General features: G+C 34.5%; 1 pseudogene; it reads right to left on the reverse strand.

Moving 5' to 3' along the window:
* The window catches only part of LOC126754595 (cubilin-like), a 295,041-nt pseudogene that overhangs the window by 165,306 nt on the left and 109,709 nt on the right, over positions 1-20,026 (reverse strand).

The following is a 20,026-nucleotide window of genomic DNA, read 5'->3' on the forward strand; positions in this document are numbered from 1 at the left end:
TAAAAGACACTACAGGGGTATGACGGTGTGATGAAAGAATTGGTTATGAGCTCCCCATAAAAGGCTTCCCTCCAATCTTCCCCTTATGCTTAGGTCCATTGACGAAAAGGCTAATTGCTCCTCTTCGCCAGCGTCTCCATCACTCAGACATATCTATTGGAATATTGAAACAATGCGCGCCGAGAAGATACTTGATCCAGCATTTTTTGAAAAATATAATTTTTATTGGATTGATTACGATGATTTAACTTTGAACTTTTATATACATCATTGGAATAAGAGGCTAACGTAAATGATGGCCATATTTTTACATATATTTTAGGAAAGGTAGGGAAGAATCTAGTCTCACGCGCCATTTCTTCTAATAATTCTTTAATAACTACCTACCAATATTATTTTAATAACATCAATTTCGAAACTCAAAACCAAATATTTCAGCTTTGGCGGTTAACTTCGAAGAAACGTGATTTCTTTTTAACTTATGAGTTAATCTCGTGAAAAAACTTGCTTTGGTGCAATACCAAACCGAGTGTAGTTCAGTGTTATGAAATCTATATTTGAAAATTTGAATAAATTAAAATAAATCTTATAAGTAAAAGAGGCAATAATTAATGTAGAAAGAAGTGGCATGTATTGCTTCAGCAACTCCTCATACCACTTGATACATTCAATAAGCAATACAAAGTTCAGCGTTTCATCTACCACATTTAGATATTCTGTTTATTCAGCAAATATGACTTTTACTTAATCAACTTATCTACCGCAAATCAACTTTATCTACCTCACTCAGAGTGGACAAGTGACACCGAACAAATTGACCAAAGCCGTACAATACTGTATTATTCTTTCGAATACAAACGCACTAACAAACTAACACTTAATATGCGCTCATTTCAGCAAGTGCTTGTTCTATTAAAATTTCATCTAAGGAATAAAAGTGTTTATTTCTAGGCAAGAAATGGGATATAAAGAAGAATGATATGCCAGTGAAAGTGCCACATGCAAATAAACTTCTCACACACTCCCACTCGAAGCAATTGAGAACGTGTGATGAGGTTGAGTACATATTTCAGTACCACTTTTCGCTTTCATCTGCTCGGCATAACAGAAACCATCATCTCACACTCAAAAGCAAATATGCACACGAATTGATTTTCCAACAGCAGATTTTGGCCAAAATGGAAATAGAAATATCTTGTGATAGTGAAACACTCAGACACACAGAAAAAATATGTACATATGTATATAAGTATGGTTTATGGGTAGCCACAGTTGGAATATTGAATCAATGTGTAGTGGTGTACATATATGTATGTTTACACATACATACGAGTATACGCAAATTCCTATTTGCATAAGGCACATTTATTTTCCGTAGGATTTACACGCCAGTGCGTAAAACAAAGTGAATTTGTGGTCTCTCTCGTATTCAGTGCCTCTCACTCATTCACTTTTACATACTTACTTCTGCGTACTCACCAGACATTGTTTAAATCTTCTTTCGTTGATATTAAAAATACGATTATTGTCGTTGTTGATTTATAACAAATACGGAAATATACCTGCAAGGAGAGGAGAGAAGAAAAATTAGTAAAAATTGGTATTTATTTGGGACTTTGGAAAGTTCGTTTGATAGAAAAGGTTTACAAATGTATTGTTTGTTGTAATGTTACTTTAGATTGTTGTTAGAACTTCTTTAAAAATGTAGCCAAAGCTATTTAGGAGTAAAAAATTGCTAGCAGAAGGATGCAAATCGCAGAAGGATGCAATCGTTATTTAACATTCTACGAAACGATTACTTCAGAATGATTTAAAAACTCTAAGATCTAAGATTTAATGTCTTGTGTTTTTATGTGAAATGTATTTTTTTTTTACTTTCATAAGCCCTTGTTCAGATTTTGTGTTTGTTATTGATTTATCACGTTTTAGGAGTTTTTAACAAAACCGTTATGTGGGAGTTTTTATCATCCGATTTTAACTATATTCATGCTGTCGCGAAAAGTGATTTGTCCACTGCAAGTATTCTTAATTGGATCTCTCTTTTCATTTTCCGTATTGACGTCGTTTTATTTGATAGCTGTCGACAAATTTCACTTTTCTGTCGCGTGTTAATACTTTTTTCGACTAGAGAAGTTCTTTGTCCATAATTTTCTTTCTTATTCAGGTAATTACACACCACTGTTATCAACTTTCAAAAATTCCGAGCAATGGGGCGATTGGTCTATTCCTTACCTTCTTCTGTACCTTCTGTAGCTCATTTTCTTAATCGTTAAGTATGCTTTTGCGAGGCATTCTCCAATTAGCTTTCACAATTTAACAAAATAAATTTATAACTCTAAATCCATGAAACCACCAACTGACTCCAACATGCCTATACGAGACATGGGTGGAAAGTGGGATCGAAGTCACGAGAAAAAGGCTAATTGTTTTGCAAATCACCTAGAAAAGGTATTTCAACCAAATTGTTCAAAGAACAACTTTGAGTTGTCCAGCTCACCCAACTTTAACTTTTAAGTTGTAATTGTTCTAAGCATTTTTGATTAGAACCTTTGTATTATATCAATATTAGTTGTACAGTTCGTACTCCACAGTTGAATGCCATACATTCAAATCGGCTTTATGACCTATGCTATTATATAAAAGCACTTTGTTGTCTAGGCTAAGTTTGGAGCTTTTATTTAAAAGCCAATTTAAATTTGCAGCTCTTATCTTCATGCAAGTTATTTTGCTAGATATTTGTTTTCTTCTTGTAAGTCTTCTATCTAAGTGAATACCAAGATAAGTTACTTCATCCGCTGGGGGTGCTAAAATATTGTTCATTTTTACTGCCGGACACATTTCAGGTCTTAGCCAAAACGTAACATGCTTACACTTTTGTTCATTCACATTTATACGCCAGTTGGCTAGCCATTCTTCGACAGACCTTAAGTGCTCGGCTAATATTCTTGATGCTATTATGTGGCATTTGTTACGGTTCACTATAGCTATGTCATCCGCAAAAGTTGAAGTTAATATATTATTAGCTGTTAGAAGATCTGCTGTATATATGATGTATAGTGTTGGGCCTAAAACACTGCTCTGGGGTACACCAGCCCTTATCTGTCGTTCATCAGATATAAAATCTCCCACTTTCACCATAAATTGTCTATTTTTTAAATAAGACTCCAATGTTTTATACAATTCTAAAGGTAGAATTTTTTTAAACATATGTGAAAGACCTTCATGCCACACCTTACCAAACGCCTGAGCCACGTCACAAAATAAAGCTGAACAGTTCTCTCTGTGCTCAAATGCTTTTCTTATTTCGTTAGTAATTCTCTTTACTTGCTCTATCGTGCTATGTTTTTCACGAAACCCGAATTGGTGCGTTGGTATTATATGATTTTCGTGGAGGAAAGGAGACATCTTTGATAGCAACACTTTTTCAAATATTTTAGAAAGACAGGGTAGAAGACTGGGGTCGAATCGTTACATCCGTGCACGGATCGGCACGGTATGCGTTGATTGGCATTATGACATACGATAGCAAACGGATCGAAATGTATTTTCAATTCACAATAGTTTTTAAATTCCACATAGCTTTGGATCGTATTTTTAGGTCACAATAGATGTGGAACTGTCAAAACTGTTGCGAAATTTTCAATAAACTAACAAAAACTAATTAAACACAAAATGAATCCAACTTTGTTTTTTTATTTGAGCTCTAGTGAAAGTGATGGGCATAAAAAGATAGTGCGGAGATAGCTAGGAGAGCCGTAGTTATAAAAAAATTATGAATCCTCATTAATAAAATTTTCTTTGTAGATGTATCGTTGAACAAAGCATTGAAATCTTAAAAAGACGGTTGAGTATTTGAAGATATGGCAAGAGAGGAAGGTATCACCCCACAAAAGTGGAAGATTTGCTAACATTTGTGAGGCATTACATAGCATCTGCATAAAATTTACAATTAGTTGCGACCCTCAAAAATTCCGATTCTTATCACACACAAGAAATGGACAACGGGGTAGCGAACCGCTTCAACGCAATCGACCAAATAAATAATTTTAATTCAAAAATGTATCTATATATCCTTAACCTTGTAAATAATTTTATTTTTATTGTAAACTAAAATACAAAAATTTTGTTCATATAAATAATTTATTTTTTTTAATTTCTAATGAGATATTCTATTCATTGGTTTCTTGTTTATGTTCTTTATTCCTAAAAATGATAAAAAACTCAAAATTTTAAAAAAATTAGCTCACATTTCCATAAATTTGTCTATTACGATTGGTAGTGTGTGTTTGAATGACGATTCGAACGAACGGATACGTATATATACTCGTTCACGTATGTCATCATGCCAGGTTACGATAGAAGCGTTACAATCACGTATATAAGCGTTACGATCACGTATATCATAATACGAAATACAGACTTTTACGTGACGAGTGATACGTTCACGGATGTAACGATTCGACCCCTGATTGATCTGTAGGAAGACGGCTGTGTTAAATCTTTCCCAGGTTTATCTATCAAGATAATCTGCGACTTTTTCCCTGAATTAGGATAATATTCGAGATCAAGAATTGCATTTAAGAGCAAAAAGAACACTTCTACAGCGATATTTGGTAATTTTTTTGGCATTCTTGGGGTAATATTAAAATTTTCTGGTGACTTTTTTGTGTTAAGTTCTTTTATTATTCTAATAAGTTCAGAGGGTGAAGTCTTAAAAGACTCGAGTGACTCGTTACACAGTTAACTGTGCAACTAATATTGATATAACACAAAGGTTCCAATCAAAAATGCTTACAACAATCACGTGTTCACCATTGTACATGCGTAGTAAAAATATTCATAAAGACCTTGGTATTCCTATGTTAAAAAAAAATTAGAAGACAGCAGTATTAAATACATATCTAAACTCCGAGATCACCCAAACCTTTTGGCTAATGGTTTGGTACATTCCTGCTATCAAACACGCCTTATAAGAAGAGATATGCCTGCGTACTAAGGAGCAACGTATCAGCAAAACAGCTCAATCGCTTGCTTGACCTTGTCTAGTTTTTAAATAACTTATTATAACTTATTCAATAAAAGTCAAATAACCAAGATTTTGGTGTTTTTATTTTTCTCTGCCCGACCTCAGATCAGCCGTAAACTATTTCTCCTTCCATTCTTGATATTTTATCTTTTATTTGCTATGGGTTTCAACCTATTAAGCATAAAACTCTTTTACTTTTTACCATTTTTAAAGGTTTCTGATTTGGTCAACATAGAAATTAGCAACAAACTCGAATTATGTGTTCATTTTTGAAATTTTAGCTAATTTCTCTATAGAAGATCCATTTGTTAAAACGTAACAATACTACAATATGTATCTGGTATATATATTTTTTGATATCACATTATCGCGAATTTCCGTGCAAACGCATATAAACACTTACATGTGATTCACTGAACATGTGTATATATGCTGGAAGTTGAAGTTTAATTTTCTGCCATGAAACCAGGATCCAACACAGACAAGCTCTTAGTTTCCAATTTAAATTGTGCCTAAATTATATTTATTTTCAAATGTATATACCTTCTAATTTTTAATATTTTACATCAATCTAGTAAATCTAAAACATTCAAAAATATCATATTCTAGTAATTTTTTTTAGCTTCGGAAAACAGATTCCTGACTATAAAATATTTCTCTAAGTGTTCTGCGCAGTTAAAGTTATACCGTACATCAAATGTATCAAACATTCATACAAGTGATTTTTAAATTATGTGTTGCTCATACTATATGGTGTACTATGTGAATTCAGTGCTTAACTTTATCTGCACATAACTATTAAAGGTATGATTTTATATTAAAAAATCCTCTAAAACTTTTTTGTATAGCGTAAGATTTTTCATTAGAATATTATCTCTCCAATATTAAGTGTTTATTTGTTTTAGAGATAAACAATTTATTGGAAAAATACCTATTTAAATAAAAAAAAATCATTTAGGCAGGATTTAAATAGAAAAAAACGGATTCTGTGGAAGGAAGTTGCAAAAATATAATCAGCTTTGGAAATAACGGATGCCCCAAATATATGCATGTGAGTGCAATAGCTATTTAATCATGCATATATTATATCGAATAACACTTCACTGAGCACACCTCTACACGTTTGAACGTACGCAACTATATAGATATGTATTATATATTGTATGTGAGAATTCATTTTAGTGGGAACGCGCTTCGAGTTGCGCTGAGTTGAGGTGTTTGCCGTTAAGACGAATAGATTATGATGTACCGCGTGACACTAAACCCTATGAATTGAGGGGTAGCGCATTTCCGTAGTGATAATATTGCCATTAAAATGCATTATGTCCTCTGAAGTTTTGGTTTATTTTTTGTTGTTGTATGGAATAAAGCGATTTGCAACCAACTACTGTATGCCTTACACATAGCGGAGTGGAGGTGGCCATTTTATGTGCATTTGTCAATTTTTATTGATTCCACATACATATATACTGCAAACACAGAGTTGACATACATACCTACACATCCGCATATCCGCTTATAGTCATACGCTCATGCACTATTTCTCCACATTCAATTCACTCACTTCTTCGATTACGCCAGGCCAATTCATACCAGTGATCTGCAGTGAATGAGTTAAACACAACTTTGAGCCACTTGCGAAAAATTGAGTATGAAGCAAGCAAATTATTCACGGAATGAGTATAAGTGTGAATACTGCTCACTTACAATTATGAGAGAGAGAGTTTTGGCTTGTGAGCTGCTTAGCTTGTATGAAGCATATATTCACAAGTGTTTGCTTATGAGCTCACAATACTTATGAATCTTTGCTTAGGATTCTCTGACATTCATGAATACAAAACACTTGTGAATATACGAAGAAGCTCAATTGTGCGCAAGCCACTTGAGCCGTAACGACATGAACCAAAGGCTAAGAAATCCATTACGAAATTAGTAAGAGTTACTATTATATTATTGTATAACAACAAGGATTTTGTAACTGGTTCTAATAATGACTAGATATAATGAAATAAAAAAACTGGATTTTCATATTTTGTGTTAATTTTCTCTATTATTAAAAAAAATCACATATACATACATACTTACATTATTATGTTATCACTTATAATATTACATTTTATTTTATAAAATGATAATTCAGTTCCTTTCAATGGAATTAAAATTAAAAATAAAAATCACGTCAGTTTAATGGTATAAAAATTACATGAATTATTATCAAAAAACTAAATAACAAACTTCAGTTAATTTCGGTAAAAAATAAAAATAATAAGCATAAAATTTACTTCAAGATTTATGTACATACATAAGATTCAACTCCAAAGATACAAGTATATATTATAAGTATAGCTTCTAAATATATATTAAGATTGAGGTATTGCACAAAATTACTTCTCAATATCATTGTATATTTTTGTTTTTTAAGTTTCTAAGGTCTTATTGCCATATTAGTTAGTCTTAAATATTGAATTCAGGAATATTATTTTATCTACGGTTTTGGGTGCAAGTCGATTTCTTTTATCAGTTATTAAATTGCCTGCCAAGGAAAATACACGTTCAGACGCCGCACTACTTGCAGGTATAGTTAATATTTTAAGTGCAAGTTTTGATATGCTTGGAAAGTTAGCTTTATGTTGCTTCCACCATTGAATTGCGTCAAAGTCGTTATCAAATTGTATTTTTTCTGTAAAATATCGATCTATCTCATCTTCGATACGTTCCTGCGCGCCCATGTTTGAAATATTTGGAAAAAAGAAGTTCAGGTCATTTGCAGGTGAAGACGTATTTGATGTTGAAGTAATTGGTGAAGATGGAATTTGTGATGAGAAACAAAGAAGTTTCAGTTTTGTAGGTTTTACGAAGTCAATAGACTCACCCGTTCCTTTTAAAACCCCTCCGCGTAGGTATAAACTTCAGGGACTCATCTACCTAAGCTCTTCATTTTCTAAAATGTAAGATAAAGCTTTGCATTTAGGCTTAAGAAATAATTGAATAAAAGGATAAGAAACAAAGCAGTTTCAGTTTTGTAGTTTTTACGAAGTCAATAGACTCACTCGTTCCTTTTAAAACCCCTCCGCGTAGGTATAACCTTCAGGGACTCATCTACCTATGCTCTCCAATTTCTAGAATGTAAGATAAAGCTTAAGAAAATAATTCAATAAAAGGATAATAAACAAAGAAGTTTCAGTTTTGAAGTCACTACAATCGCGCGTTTCGTTCCTTTTAAAACCCCTCCGCGTAGGTATAAAATATATTTTGAATATGCACGGAATTTGTGAATGTATTCATGAATAAACAATGAGCCACTTATTAGTGAATGTATTCATGAGCCTTTCAACTCATCTAATGGTAAGCAACGAATAGCTCAAACAATTGTATACAGAGAAGCAAGCCAAGCCAAGTGTGAGCGATAAGTGATTGTGAGACATATTCACACTCATTATTACACAAGCAAGCCATGTGATTGTGAGAAGATAATATTTTTAGTGAGAGCAAGTGTGAGTGAATATTGGGGGTGATTCATGAATATGAGAGTGTATTCATAAGCCAAGTATTCACTGCAGATCACTGATTCATACTCGTAATGTGTTTTAATTTTATACATGTGAAGTATCTCAACAAACGTAATCGTTAAATTTATTCATTTTATACAAACTTGTCGCTATTTTGCCGCACATAAACCTAAACGAATTAAACATAATTGTGTTGAGCGAGCAAATACGAACGCAGAAATACGCAATCGGATGGAAGATTTAAGAATGCCCAATGAGAAAATATTATTTTGGTTTAGTAGATAACTTCTGATCTTTTAGAGTTTAGATTTGCCATAAATATGTATGGTATAGTATAAGTCAGATAAAAAGATTTTCCATAGATTCAAATTCATTAACAATAACAATTCAGTTTCACCCAAGGTCAACTCCAATTTCAGTCTCAATCTCAACTAAACGCCACACTCAATATCAACCTTAACCTCAATCTCGACTTCATTCTCAATATTCATCCCAAACTCAATCAACAAAACTAGCCATTACAATCACGCAAGTAAAATTTTTAGTAGCCAAGTGATGGCATCTTACCACTGATATTTCAAATAAATCTGGATCCATATATTTTAAATGAAAACCATAAACTTTAGTGAGAGCGTCGAAATGTGTTAAATATTGAAGAAATGCGTAAGTGTAGATTCACGAAAGAGATTTCTGGTAGTGACATTAGGACAGAGAGGGCTTACCACTGTGTTCAATTAAATTTTGCGGCGTCGTTGTTTGAGTGGACGTATATCAATATATGTTAGATCTGTTAAATAAATTTTTCCAACAAAAAAGCTCACTTAGTACTCTAACTACTTGTGGTAATTTACTTGTACATGCATTCGACTTAGACATAAAGGGCATACGCGCATTCCAAGGATTTGATTACTTTGCTTAAATGAATTCAGCGATTTTCCCGAGCGCCGATCGTTCATTTCCCCCCAATTAAAAACTAAAATGAAGCGAATCGTGAATCAGCAACTGCAAACGAGGGCACACAGCAAGTTTTTGTTGCAAGCTCATTGTCACAGCACAACATGAAAACCACATAAATCCACTCACACACCTGCAGTACGCCTCTCAATCCCCTCCAACAATGCCTCAAGCGGCTGAATTTCGAGATGGCCAAGTTTATAATGGACACCCCACAATCAAATTACTGGCTGCAGCGTTGCAGCAGAACCGCTTTTTTTGTTTTTTCACACAAATTCTCAAACGCATACATAACCCTCACTATTTAATTTTTTTACAGCGAAACATTCGACACATTTTCGCGCTCGTTTATTTGATGAGTTGCTGCTTGCTGACTGTCGTGCATACACGTACGCGCCTATAAACTATATGGTTGCATTATTTTTTTGCGAACTTGGTGCAATATAGTTGCAACCCGTCTTTTTTAACTACGATTTTTATAGCAACAATTTGATTGACAGATTTTATTACGAATACGTGGTGAAAACGGTAAGAGGGGGACAAAACGATACGCTTTTCATCTTTATATTTGTAAACAAATATACATTTTTTTCGTTTTGATGAGGTGACACGACAGCATGCACGCGTCGAAATTGCGAAATGTCATTGCTCAAAGTAGAAATGACAGGAAAGTGATAGCATATCGCCAATTTTGAAGTGGCGGGAGGTGGCTTGTGCCGAAAAAGTAAGCAACACAGCAAGTGTTGACAGGTATGGTAACGCTCAAACTGGTGTTATATTTATGAGCTTAAAGCGAAATAAATTCGAGCCACTATAAATATTCGCCCCAATCCATACACATCCATTGATATTGAGTTTGAAAAAAAAAACGAGCAACACAAATGTGGTAAGCTATTAATGCAAAACACTGGCAATTTCTAACATACATTTCACACACTCAAAAAAGTTATAGTCAACAGGGCATGGGTCAGAACAACCAATGAGGAATAATAGATTTTTTTCACTCAAGACACCATGCCTCTTAAATTCGGAACCATCTCAGATTTTTAAAGCATTAATGAGCATTGGCAGCGGTCAGCTCCTCAACGGAGTCTACAAGTTACATGAATCCGAAACAAAATAAGTGGACTATAAACTCACTTCAGCACCTACTTCGCCTGAATCCGAATCGGCAGTACAGTTACAGTACAGGGCAATGTAATACAGATGTTGACTTAACTGTAGCTTCTCGAAAGTAAACTAATAAATTAAATATCAAAATACGAGATATATTGCCTTCAAATAATAAGATGAGGTGTCTTTTTTGTTGTTACAAGTATGACAACGGGAAGATGAGCAAAATGTTGAACAATATGCCCCCTTTTACGGTTTCATACAGACAGCCATTGGATTGCCGATTGCCAAGAACCTTTGTGCTCGTGAACACGTACACTGTGAGAAAAAAATAATCGGACTTTTTAATTTAAATTTCGCGCGTTAACTCATTTGTCAAAATATTCTTATCTATGTTGGCATGACTGTCAGTGGCATCTGAGCCAAATGTCACAGCAAAATAATCATTAGTGTTTAGTATACGCTTGCCTTTCTGAAGTCCATAAAGTGGTTTCGGTAATTTTAACGGTGAGTTAAATTATTCAACAACGAACTTTAACCATTAAATTTCGTGTGCGTGTCCTATCGGCCTAATTTCAGCAGGACTAATGTGACGGTAAAATTGGATTGCGGCACCGGAGAAATCAAGCAAACCTTAGCATATACTATATCTGAGCATATATATATGTCACCGCTATAAGGTGGACCACCCCCCATATTGCTGAAGAAGACCTAGGCTGAGGCATTGTGACAAGCAACCGGTTTAATAATTGGTTCCGACACCAATTCACGAAACTCAATTTGGTACAGCTCGGATATTAATCACAGAGGTAAAAATTTATTGTCAACAAACATTTAAAATAAGATCTAAACCTCTTGTTGTAAGAGTAGGCCAGTGAACACTGCCTACTTTACTACCCATTTTCGCATTATTAAGCCTGCAGCCTTCAGATCTGAACTGCTTATGTCTCGCCATGGTCGTGACAGTTGCTATCAAACTCTGAGAATCTACATTTCTAAACGAATGGCTTTTGCTTTGCTCTCATACCTGCAACACTTCACGGAATCTCAGCTCAAAACCAGCGTTGTCTCAAAATGTTCTTGGCTCAAGATCGATCGTTAGAGATCCAGTGAACTCTTTTCCCACAGAAAGGCTTATCTCTCTAGTTGTAGGGATACTAACACAACTTTGCTGTATCAGCGTCCACACCGTAAGGTTAAGAATCCCTCCGGATGTCAGCTGCGGAATGTGTATGAAAGAACTCGGTGTGGAAACAGCTCTACTCTTCCTTCTTGACTAACTTGCGTTTACGAGATCAAGGCTTAAACACTTGAGAGCTCACACTTTTAGATATCCTGGAAGCTGGTGAGAATAGAAAGCATGGTAAACGTCTAAACAAATTTTCATTGGTCTGATGCGGAACATATATTTGTAAAACTTCATCCATCGAATCCAACCTGTGCCACAAACTCGAGTTATTTAGTTTGAAATTTAGAATTTTTGGACAATTATTTTGCAACAATTTGCATGAAGATACTAAGCTTATGGAAAATCCGCATGTTTCGAAAAAATAGTATAATATACTTAAGTACATAACTGTAACATAAGAAGTTAAGGGAAACCAAGGGAACTGCACGGAACAAGTCAACGAGTCCTGCTGCATTACCTTTGGTTTTATTTCATATGTAGTGTATACATAATATATCTGTATATACTCACAAATAATTTTACTTAGCATACCTCCCAGTCAAATGCGTCCTTCCCTGCGCCGCAATCGTTGTTCCGCTACACGAGTAATAGCTAACCAAAATAAATGATAAAAATTTATGCGGGCGCATTTTCCTTCAAATATACAATTATATAAAAGCATTTCCATATATATAGATATTCATATATGCATTTAACTACGTGCCTCTCATCAGCTCCGTGGTTACTCGAATGTAGAAAAACCCAAAATAATAGCAGTTTGTATTTATTTTTTTAATGTATTGCCGTTTTAAGGCTTGTGTTTTTTGTAATTTGTTGTTATTTATTTCGCTTCCTGTTTGCTACGCCCATCCGTCCCCCTTGCCGTCCCCCTTGCCTTTTGCCTGCGGCGCGTCCTTTGATTTTCAGCACCACTACCGAGACGTAGCTTCCCCTCCACAAGTGACTGGTATATATTTGTTTGAGAAGAAATTTTACACAGTCAAAAGTAGGAAGTGAAAAACATGAAGTCAATTTGTATTTTTCTCATCAAAACACGAAGAAAATTCATAAACTCAGTATTAGTAAACTATCCCCTGGCAACCTGCGTCTCCCAATACTCTTTTAGCTTGAATATCTCACTAAACACTATAATAAAACGAGGTTTTCATACACACTCTATGCGGGCGTTGTAAGTGTTTTTGTATAACTTCGATAAAAATATATGATATACGCAATTATATGAACTACCACTAAATCCCAGTGTGAACACTATGAAACATCAACAACAAACGCACTTGCTTCTAGGTGCAAAATTACTACATAATTTACGGTTATATTTTAATAGTATATTATGTAAATATATTGTTGGCATCTTGGCCGCAGCTACGCAAGCTGAAATGTACCTCATGCATACATACTTCTATAGTTATGTAATTTGTGCCACCGCCGTCAACCTTCAGTAACGGCAACACTCATACTATTCGCGAAAATAAACGGAAGTGGAAAATTTAACGCTGCTATGAGTGCACTCGGTCTAGCGGAGAGGGTGGAAAGGAGCGGCTGCATTGCCTAGTTGGGAAGCTGGTTGTACATAGTTAGGAGGCATAGTGAAGCCAGCAGTGGGCGTAAGCGATCAGCAATATCAGCAGGAGCACTGCAATATTGTTAGCGAAGCGCTAAGTGAATTAGCCGTTTGCCGACGGGGCATTTTTTTGTGTAATTTTTAATGATATTAGTTTTTGTTTTTAATTTGTTTGTGCATTGCGCTAACTGCATTACTGTCACAGCTGGTGGAGAGGTCGTTTCAAATAAGCAGCAAACAAGCTGACAATGAGTGACGCCAATTAAAGTATGCCCACTCATACACATGTATTTAAATGTTTAAATGTAGCTGTGTTTTAGTACAGGGGTGGTGGAAATGCAAATAATGCCGAACGTTGAAAATATCCTGGAGTAATATTCAGATATTAATGACCTGTTTGCAAATTCTGCAGATATGCAAAAAAAAAAACAACATGTTCATGTAAATATATTGGAAAAGGTAAGTAAATATAAAAAATATACATACATATGTATGTTCTCTCTATGCATGACAAAGCTTTGAAAACCGTGCAAACGTTGCCGGCTTGAGTAAATATTGCAAAACGCGGCTCGCCCATTTAAGCAAATAGCATTTATTTGCCTGCATATTTGTGTTCTCCCGCTATTTCTTTATGTAAGTTGTAAAACGCGCGGATTGTCGCAAGCTACGGCCGTAAAATTAAAAAAATTTTCCATAGTATGTTTGTACAGATATAAGAATATCCATTTTCGCAAAAAAACTGTGTTTTCAACACACTTCAGCTGTTGATCATTTTTAGCTTCAACAACTGCTCACTAACACAGAAAGTACTTATATTCAGTATTAACTTTGCTTAAACACTAAACCCCTAACTCACACTGCTGTTATCACATAATCTCGAGTTTATTGATAATTTTAATTTATTTTTACTTGGCCGTAAGCATTCGATTATAGCTTGAAAGATCAACGCATTCACATTGCGCCGTAAACTCAAGTTTCCAAACGGGTTTCATCTTCACTTCTTACAACCGTTGGAACTACGAAGATTAACCATTAAGTTCACTTAGCCCTCTAATATAACATAAAACGATCTACAATAAGAGTATGGCAACTTTGCGCAAAAAATCGAGTTTACTAGCCATTTGAAAGTTTGACATCAAACAATGGCCGCAAACAAGGAAAATGCAATAATGTACATTTAAATTCCGAGTAAAAATTACACATTTTGTGGGGTTCACCTCTAGTGCATATGCCTGCCTACAGACGGGGTGTTTTCAAAATCAGATATAAAATATTTCTTTTAATATTAAAATTCGGATTTTTTTTCAAAAGAACGCTTAAAGTTCAACTTACGTAATGGTTTTTTCAGATTGGCAATACTACTTCTAGTTTTGACGTACTGTCAATTTGAAGTGACAGATTAGCACTTTCCCGCCAATTTAATTATTTTTGCAATCAACACAATTTTCTGAACAACAAGAAATATAAATTCTTGTGTCGTTTCAAGTTGAAAAAAATACTTACGGGTGTGGAATTTTGTGCTCTTTATGATAGTGTTCGATTTATAATAAAAAAACTAATAGCAGGTGAGTAAATTCGAAAATATTGAACTCCGCCTTGAGGCGGACTCATGCATTGCGCTGCCTACCTTTTTCCAGTAAAATGAAATATTTGTGATACAATTGAAAATTTTTCTTATTTTATTATTGAATAATAATCAGATATGTCGCGTTATTCTAAGACCCATATGACGGATGAAGAAATTCGACAATATTTCGAAGAGTCGCAATTGGTAACTGATACTTCCGACAATGAATGCGATTTTGATAGTGACGATTCTGATATGGATCCAACCTACTCACTACCGGAAAATGATACGATCATTGATGCAATGCTAAACTCCTCAGAAATGATGCGAAACGCAATCGAATGCAGTTTGAATGTGACAGACTTTGAAGAAAATGCTGAAATAATTGAGCTGCCACCGATTCCTCCATTGCCTGTTTGTGACGTTACTTCTAGTGTATTCTTACCGTCGACAGTGACACGTTCTGTGCACAAAGCATTAGAATCGCAAGAAAAAATCGGAGTCCTACCAGCTGCAAGTGATTTGAGAAACGATATGAGTGCGATAAGATCGATTCTTTGGAAGAAGAAAAAACTTCAGCTGAGTGTTGCAGATTTGGCTTTTCAAGGCCAGGACATGCCGGATTTTTTAAAATGTTTAAAAACACCTTACGACTGCTTTGCATATTTTGTGACCGAAGACTTTCTGAAGGTAATTTCTAATATATAACAGTTTATTAAATTTTTAATAAAAATTTTGCAGGCAATAGCCTTACAGATGAACTTGTATGCCAAGCAAAAAGATATATCTTCAAAGTTTTGTATCGATCACCAAGAGCTGCGTAAGTTTTTGGGAATATTGTTGTTTACGTCTGTTTATCGCTTTCCTAACAGTCGCTCATATTGGGGACAATACGGATTAGATCCGATACGTTTATCCATGACATGCAATCGATTTGAAGAAATTAGAAACCACTTGCATTTCAATAATGATGCGTCTCGTATAGAGAAAGGTCAACCTGGTTATGACCTCTTGTATAAAATAAGGCCGCTAGTAAAACATTTCAACCAACGTTTTTCTTCAGTTCCAATGCGGCAGAGACTTTGCGTTGATGAGCAAATGTGTGCCACGAAAATGAGTGGAAACCCAGTGAGGCAATATATGCCAGCAAAACCTCACAAATGGGGAGCGAAACTATTCGTGATTTGCGATTCCTTTGGATATTCGTATTCCTTTGAAGTTTATTGTGGCGCCGGCGATAACAAAATTTTGCCAAATTGTCCAGATCTTGGTGCTGCATCCAATGTTGTAGTTAGGTTGTCACAAGTCATACCAAACAATGCCAATCATATTATTTACTTTGACAACTTTTATACCTCATTGGGATTGCTATTATATATGAGAAGTCGCGGAATTCACAGTTTAGGTACAGTGCGAGGAAATCGAGTACCAAATATAAAACTTTCCACAGACGCAGAGCTGCAATCAAAAAAAGTAGCACGTGGGTATAATGAAGAATACGTGGGAAGTGTTTTTGGAGTAGACATAAGCAGCGTTTTGTGGTACGACACAAGAGCAGTTCGTCTGTTATCCACCTACGTAGGAACAGATGCAATTGTACATAATGAAAGTTCATATTCCTTAAAGGCAAATCGTTGGGATCGAAAATTGAAACAAAATGTTGAGGTGGATTGTCCAGCTATTGTGAAAGAATACAACCAGCATATGGGTGGTGTGGATTTGGTTGACGGATTGATTGGTCGATACCACATAAAAATGAAAACCAGAAAATGGACAAATAAATTATTTTACCACATGCTGGACGTGAGTATGGTGAATGCATATTGTCTTTATAACCGACTAAATAAGGACGTCCTAAAGTGTAAACTTCCTGACTTCAGATCAGAAGTGGCAGAAACACTTTGTTTGATTGGTTCGACAAAACCTGTAAAACGTGGTCGTCCATCGTCTTTAACACCTCCACCAAAAGCTAAAAAGACGTATCACCTATCAGAAAATATAAGATACGATCAAATAGGACACTGGTGTAAGTTTTTGGACCGCTCAGGCAAAAAAATGTGCAAATTTCGTGGATGCAAATCAGAAACTCAGGCATTTTGCATTAAATGTAAAATTAATTTATGCAATTCAACGGCAAAAGATTGTTTTTTCAAATATCACAATAAAGAAGAAATGAAAACATAAATTTATATGAACAATAAGGGTTAATGCATAGGTCCGCCTTGAGGCGGGATTTTTATTTTACCTGTAAAAGGTACACAAATTGACAAATCGAAAAACTAACATCAGATTCGTCTTCACAGACCTGAATATAGTCTAATATAAAAATCACAGTCGAAACAAAAATTCATGCATTAGAGGGTTAAATGATTTTGGTGGATTTTTTGGTCCCATATTAAAACTGCTTGGTAGTACGCATTCCGATCCCATATTAAAACTGCCGATGAGATGTAAGTTTATAAGTTTGACTTGCAAACAAATCCACAATAATCAGAAAGAAGGGAAAATAACGAACCGAAATAAAAAAAACACGCCAAAGCCGCTCAAAATTCAAGGTCACGCTGATTATTTTTTGCGAGTTTCTTGGTATTATCAACCACAAATAAATATTGATGAAAAATTAAGTATTTTACGTTTTATTTACAATTTTCGGTTACTTTTTTATCACAATCTATAGGTATGCATGTATACCTTATATCAAAAATAAATGCAGCAAGGCAAAACATAGAGAATTATTTCGACTACTTTAAATATATTTTTCCTGTTAAAGATGAAAAAATTATCTGTTCTCAATAAAAATAAAGATCACTAATCCTTATTTGACATATAGTCAGTTATATCTTTTGCTTTTTATCAAATTATTAACTTTTCCAAACAAAGTGTCACGTCAATAGTGATATACTTATGAAATAGTAGATGTAAAACTGGATGATTTAGAGTAAAAGAAATGTTTTTAACATTGCAGAATTAGATTCGCGTTTTGTAAAAAACATAAACTATTTCGCCTATTGACTTATTATGGTTTTATTTGATTTTGGTTATATTTTAAAACTTTAATGAAAAACCAAACATTTACTCGCTAATTATTAAAACAGTTTTGAAATACTTTTTTATCCAACGATTTATTTTAAGCGAAATAAAAGTCGTTTTATATACCATTTTTACAAATTTAATATACAAAACTTAAAAATAAAATCTTCATTGAAAAAAGTTTTTCTGGACTTGAAATTTTGCTTAAATGTAACAAATAAACAAATAAATAAGAAAAAAAACAGTAAAATAAAATTGCAATAAAATTTTTTTTACAATTCTCGAGAAATCGTTTAGCACTTATTTTAAATATTTTTAAAAATTTCGTAATAAATAAATTTAAATAATATATGTATATTTGCTCATTTAATATCTTTTATACCACGAACAGGGTATATTAAGTTTACTACCAAGTTTGCAACACCGGGAAGGAAATATCGGACACTATTCAAGATATGTAACTATATGTACGTATATAAATGATAAGGATGACGAACTGAGTTGATTTAGCTATGTCACTCTGCTTATCTGTCAGTCTCTCTCCAATTAGCTGCTCTTTTGACAGAACTGCCAATATCGGACCATTATACATATAGTTGTCATATAAACTGAGCTATCGGAATCAAGTGCTTGTATGAAAATCTTTTTCATTCGAATAGACATTTTAAGGAAATTCGGAGTGAGTTATTGTCTAAGACAACTTTACAATCTCCGAAGATAACAGATCAAATTACTATAGCATAGCTGCGATACAAATCGTTTAATTAATTTATAACAAATAAATTACATTCTAAAACTATTTAACTTTAAAATATAAAAAAGAAATAATTTTGTAAGTATAAATAACTCTAAATAGCTTTCATCTACAACTAAAACGAATATTTAGGAAAAATTTTTGCAAATCAAACAATGGACAGAAATTGACGAAACTACTGAAATTTGTGTATAATATATTTTAACTTTGCTGAAAGCCCTTACAGATCGTATGCTATTACATTGTTGTTTTATGAAATTGTGAAATTGCGCTTGAGCTCACAATATTTTCGGAAAAACTCAACTTAACAACACCATTCATCAATATGATTGCCGGCATGTTCCACTGGCACACATTGTTTGCGCTGGACACACACACTTACGCAGTTCATGATTGTTCGATTTCTCAAAGCGCTCAACTCTATGACTGTCACTCATCCACAGATGTGATTTTTATTTATTTGCATCGCATTTATCCATTTGAATATTGAAATTGAAAAATTATTGCACATCTCTGCTCCAAGGCGTACGTTTTTTGCCAATGCGCACGAAACGAAAGTTATGCTTTTGTTTGGATTTCTTTCTGCGCGCACAGAAGCATGTATTATTATGCGGTAGCGCCAGGCATTGTCAAATTTCAAACCTTCATGTCAAAATATTCATTACTGTTTGAGATACGTGTCGTTTTGTGAGCTGCTAAAAGTGAGTTTTTCGTTTTTTGCGATGTCGAAATTTGTTGAGCAAAGAATTTGGATTAAATTTTGTTTACGGAATCTGCTGCGGATACGTTGAGGATGGTGCAGAAAGCCTTTGGTGATGAAGCTATGTCTAAAAAAAATGTTTGCAAGTGGTATAGTGAGTTCCAAGCCGTCCGTGAACGTGTCGAAGACGAAGAGCGTCCAGGGCGACCATCAACCTCAACCGACGAAGCTCACGTTCAACAAATCAAAGATTTGGTGTTGAAAAACCGTCGATTAACAATTAGAGACCTTGCTGATGAAGTTGGCATATCGAAAGGCTCAGCCAATACCATTTTGAAGGATGTTTTGGGCATCAAGCGCGTCAAATCTCGACTGGTACTGAAAACATTGAATTTTTTGGAAAAAAGGCGTCGCGTTGAAGTGTGTGAGACGATGCTTTCCGACTACCAGGGTGTCATGAAACGCATTATAACTGGCGATGAGACTTGGATCTATGCTTACGACCCCGAAACAACCGATCAATCGAGCGAATATCGTGCCAAAAGAGAGCCCAGACCAAATAAATCGTGCCAAAGTCGCTCAAAAATCAAGGTCATGTTGACTGTTTTCTTCGATTATCGTGG

The sequence above is a fragment of the Bactrocera neohumeralis genome, chromosome 4 (genome assembly GCF_024586455.1).
Source record: "Bactrocera neohumeralis isolate Rockhampton chromosome 4, APGP_CSIRO_Bneo_wtdbg2-racon-allhic-juicebox.fasta_v2, whole genome shotgun sequence".
In the NCBI taxonomy this organism is placed as follows: Eukaryota; Metazoa; Arthropoda; class Insecta; order Diptera; family Tephritidae; genus Bactrocera; species Bactrocera neohumeralis.